At 30.8% G+C, this 5,000-nt stretch overlaps 3 non-coding genes across 3 annotated transcripts in view; all 3 read left to right on the forward strand.

Moving 5' to 3' along the window:
* Positions 1-1,173: 1,173 nt before the first annotated feature.
* Positions 1,174-3,163, forward strand: LOC138858737 (small subunit ribosomal RNA). Its single transcript, XR_011397771.1, has one exon. It is a non-coding gene; the product is annotated as a small subunit ribosomal RNA (ribosomal RNA).
* A 623-nt stretch (positions 3,164-3,786) lies between these two features.
* LOC138858730 (5.8S ribosomal RNA) lies at positions 3,787-3,965 on the forward strand. The gene has a single exon (XR_011397764.1). It is a non-coding gene; the product is annotated as a 5.8S ribosomal RNA (ribosomal RNA).
* Positions 3,966-4,467: 502 nt separating this feature from the next.
* The window catches only part of LOC138858748 (large subunit ribosomal RNA), a 3,977-nt gene continuing 3,444 nt past the window's right edge, over positions 4,468-5,000 (forward strand). Inside the window, exon 1 of the ribosomal RNA XR_011397782.1 lies at positions 4,468-5,000. This exon is cut by the window's right edge and continues 3,444 nt beyond it. This is a non-coding gene — a ribosomal RNA (large subunit ribosomal RNA).

A 5,000-nucleotide genomic window follows, 5' to 3' on the forward strand; every position in this document is an offset into this window, starting at 1 on the left:
TTATTCCTGGTTTTTATACAGTTAGTTTAAATAGAAATAGATTTTGTTTTATACAAAACTCTATATTCTGTACTAACATATTGTATATAAGCGTTTTTTATTCCTGGTTTTTATACAGTTAGTTTAAATAGAAATAGATTTTGTTTTATACAAAACTCTATATTCTGTACTAACATATTGTATATAATGAGCGTTTTTTATTCCTGGTTTTTATACAGTTAGTTTAAATAGAAATAGATTTTGTTTTATACAAAACTCTATATTCTGTACTAACATATTGTATATAATGAGCGTTTTTTATTCCTGGTTTTTATACAGTTAGTTTAAATAGAAATAGATTTGTTTTATACAAAACTCTATATTCTGTACTAACATATTGTATATAATGAGCGTTTTTTATTCCTGGTTTTTATACAGTTAGTTTAAATAGAAATAGATTTTGTTTTATACAAAACTCTATATTCTGTACTAACATATTGTATATAATGAGCGTTTTTTATTCCTGGTTTCCTACAGTTAGTTTAAATAGAAATAGATTTTGTTTTATACAAAAACATAAAAAATCTATTATTCTATACTAACATATTGTAGAAATAAATATTAAACAATATTTTAGTTTTATTTGTGAGCTATTCTAATATTTACTCATAAAATATATGTGTAAAAGGATGGTTTTTAAATAAAATAAAATATTAATGTGTTGCACCCGAAAATACTTTTTATCATATATTTATTATTGAAATAAATATAATAGAATTTGAAATTATTAATTTCAAATCAAGAAAAAAATGTATATACTCTTAAAAAAAGGTATATATATTACTATATGCATTGAAATAAAGTAAAATGTATAGAATGATATTATTTGAAAATTTTGCCAATATAAGAAGAAATATCGTTCTTACATAATAATTAAATAATAATATGTATAGAGAACGAAAATTCTTTTCACGATACCAAAACAAAAATTAAAAAAATCCATTTCAAAATCACACAATAGAAATGAAATATAATGAAAAAAAATATAATAAAGAAAGAAACATAGAAAAATTGTTGTGTATATTGTAAATGTTTTTATGTTTTGTGTATTTGTGTATAATTTTCAAATAAGAAAATATCATTTTAAACTTTTATATAATATAAAAAATATTATATAAAAAAGAAATATATATTATTCTGGTTGATCCTGCCAGTAGTTATATGCTTGTCTCAAAGATTAAGCCATGCATGTCTAAGTACAAACAAATTAAAAGTGAAACCGCAAAAGGCTCATTATATCAGTTATGGTTCCATAGATCGTTAACAGTTACTTGGATAACTGTGGTAATTCTAGAGCTAATACATGCAAAATAAACACGGACCTTTTGGAACGTGTGCTTTTATTAGGCTAAAACCAAGCGATTATTCGATCGTTATATTGGTTGAACTCTAGATAACTTGCAGATCGTATGGTCTCGTACCGACGACAGATCTTTCAAATGTCTGCCCTATCAACTTTTGATGGTAGTATCTAGGACTACCATGGTTGCAACGGGTAACGGGGAATCAGGGTTCGATTCCGGAGAGGGAGCCTGAGAAACGGCTACCACATCTAAGGAAGGCAGCAGGCGCGTAAATTACCCACTCCCAGTTCGGGGAGGTAGTGACGAAAAATAACAATACAGGACTCATATCCGAGGCCCTGTAATTGGAATGAGTACACTTTAAATCCTTTAACAAGGACCTATTGGAGGGCAAGTCTGGTGCCAGCAGCCGCGGTAATTCCAGCTCCAATAGCGTATATTAAAGTTGTTGCGGTTAAAACGTTCGTAGTTGAATTTGTGCTTCATACGGGTAGTACAACTATAATTGTGGTATGTACATTACCTTATGTATGTAAGCGTATTACCGGTGGAGTTCTTATATATAATTAATACAATGTATTTTTTATATATTCCTCCTATTTAAACCTGCTTCAGTGCTCTTCATCGAGTGTTGTTGTGGGCCGGTACAATTACTTTGAACAAATTAGAGTGCTTAAAGCAGGCTCCAAATGCCTGAATATTTTGTGCATGGAATAATGAAATAAGACCTCTGTTCTACTTTCATTGGTTTTTAGATCAAGAGGTAATGATTAATAGAAGCAGTTTGGGGGCATTAGTATTACGACGCGAGAGGTGAAATTCTTGGACCGTCGTAAGACTAACTTAAGCGAAAGCATTTGCCAAAGATGTTTTCATTAATCAAGAACGAAAGTTAGAGGTTCGAAGGCGATCAGATACCGCCCTAGTTCTAACCATAAACGATGCCAGCTAGCAATTGGGTGTAGCTACTACTATGGCTCTCTCAGTCGCTTCCCGGGAAACCAAAGCTTTTGGGCTCCGGGGGAAGTATGGTTGCAAAGCTGAAACTTAAAGGAATTGACGGAAGGGCACCACCAGGAGTGGAGCCTGCGGCTTAATTTGACTCAACACGGGAAAACTTACCAGGTCCGAACATAAGCGTGTAAGACAGATTGATAGCTCTTTCTCGAATCTATGGGTGGTGGTGCATGGCCGTTCTTAGTTCGTGGAGTGATTTGTCTGGTTAATTCCGATAACGAACGAGACTCAAATATATTAAATAGATGCTTTCAGGATTATGGTGTTGAAGCTTATATAGCCTTCATTCATGCGTTCATCTTGAATGTACAAGTGTTTGAATGTGTTTATATAAGTGGAGTCGTACCTGTTGGTTTGTCCCATTATAAGGACACTAGCTTCTTAAATGGACAAATTGCGTCTAGCAGTAACGAGATTGAGCAATAACAGGTCTGTGATGCCCTTAGATGTCCTGGGCTGCACGCGCGCTACAATGAAAGTATCAACGTGTATTTCCTAGACCGAGAGGTCCGGGTAAACCGCTGAACCACTTTCATGCTTGGGATTGTGAACTGAAACTGTTCACATGAACTTGGAATTCCCAGTAAGTGTGAGTCATTAACTCGCATTGATTACGTCCCTGCCCTTTGTACACACCGCCCGTCGCTACTACCGATTGAATTATTTAGTGAGGTCTCCGGACGTGATCACTGTGACGCCTTGTGTTTCACGGTTGTTTCGCAAAAGTTGACCGAACTTGATTATTTAGAGGAAGTAAAAGTCGTAACAAGGTTTCCGTAGGTGAACCTGCGGAAGGATCATTATTGTGTTCCTATCCGAAAAGAAAAAAAAATAATTATATAAAAACAAAATAAAAAAAAAGAATAAAAAAGAAAAAAAAGTTTTCTTTTTGTTCTTTTCATTCAAAATGTTTTGAATTATACAATGTTTTGAATGTTTTTCTGTTTTTTTTTTTTTTTAACTCCTTGTAATGCATTATGACAATATATATTATATTGTGAACTTCGCATACATTGTATTTGAACGCAATAAAAAAACCTTTAAACATATAGCTGTACTTATTATTTATATAGAAAATAATATTTAATTGTGATATTTATATAAAATATTATAAATGATAAGTTAACTTGTTCACATTAACGTGTGTAATACCTTTTTTTTATGGTATTTTCTATTTGTGATTAAAAACATGTTGAAAAATTTAAAAAAAGAAAACGCACAAATAGAGAAGAAAATAATATATAAAAGGTATTACTGTTTTTGTTGACCTAAGACATGCGCAGCTGCAAATGTTTGGGTTTAAAATTACAATTTATTGAAAGATGTTTTAAACTTATGTATTAAAAATTTATTATTGATTAATTATTAATACTTTCAATAAATTAAAATTCTTTGACTTTGAATTAAAAAAATACAAAAAAATTATCACTCTAAGCGGTGGATCACTCGGCTCATGGGTCGATGAAGAACGCAGCAAACTGTGCGTCATCGTGTGAACTGCAGGACACATGAACATCGACATTTTGAACGCATATTGCGGTCCATGCTGTTATGTACTTTAATTAATTTTAAAGTGCTGCTTGGACTACATATGGTTGAGGGTTGTAAGACTATGCTAAATTAGTTGCTTATTCTTTTAGTCAATTAATAGAATTTAAGCATATGGCATATTATTGGATTGTATTTTTCAATCCATAATATTAATAGCATAAAAAGAAATATAGAAAATATATTCTTGAATACCTCATATTTGAACGAAAATTTATGATAAATGAGAATCTTAGTATTCCCATAAAAGAAAAAATTTTCAACATTATTTAAATTATATTAAATAATACATAAGAGGAATGTCTAGCATAAAATAAATTTTTATTCTAGAATTAATTCACTCTATTGTATTGAGAAAAATTTATAATAAAAAAAAATATATGATATGTGGAGGAATAATGTTGTTAATTTTATTAATTATTATATTATGAATTTTAAAAAGGGATGAAAAGATTGAATAATATTGAGTAATCAAGATATAAAAATATATTTCTTTAAAATAGCAAATAGCAAAAAAATTAAATAAAAATAAACAAATCAATCTAAAATATATTTTATACAACCTCAACTCATATGGGACTACCCCCTGAATTTAAGCATATTAATGAGGGGAGGAAAAGAAACTAACAAGGATTTTCTTAGTAGCGGCGAGCGAAAAGAAAATAGTTCAGCACTAAGTCACTTTGTCTATATGGCAAATGTGAGATGCAGTGTATGGAATATCTTAATATCTAGTATGAGAAATTAACGATTTAAGTCCTTCTTAAATGAGGCCATTTACCCATAGAGGGTGCCAGGCCCGTATAACGTTAATGATTACTAGAAAGATATTTCCAAAGAGTCGTGTTGCTTGATAGTGCAGCACTAAGTGGGTGGTAAACTCCATCTAAAACTAAATATAACCATGAGACCGATAGTAAACAAGTACCGTGAGGGAAAGTTGAAAAGAACTCTGAATAGAGAGTTAAATAGTACGTGAAACTGCTTAGAGGTTAAGCCCGATGAACCTGAATATCCATTATGAAAAATTCATCATTATAACTGTAGTATTTAATTTTAAATATTATAATAATAGTGTGCATTTTTTTCATA

This window comes from Bactrocera oleae, unplaced genomic scaffold (genome assembly GCF_042242935.1).
Source record: "Bactrocera oleae isolate idBacOlea1 unplaced genomic scaffold, idBacOlea1 ctg00000013.1, whole genome shotgun sequence".
In the NCBI taxonomy this organism is placed as follows: Eukaryota; Metazoa; Arthropoda; class Insecta; order Diptera; family Tephritidae; genus Bactrocera; species Bactrocera oleae.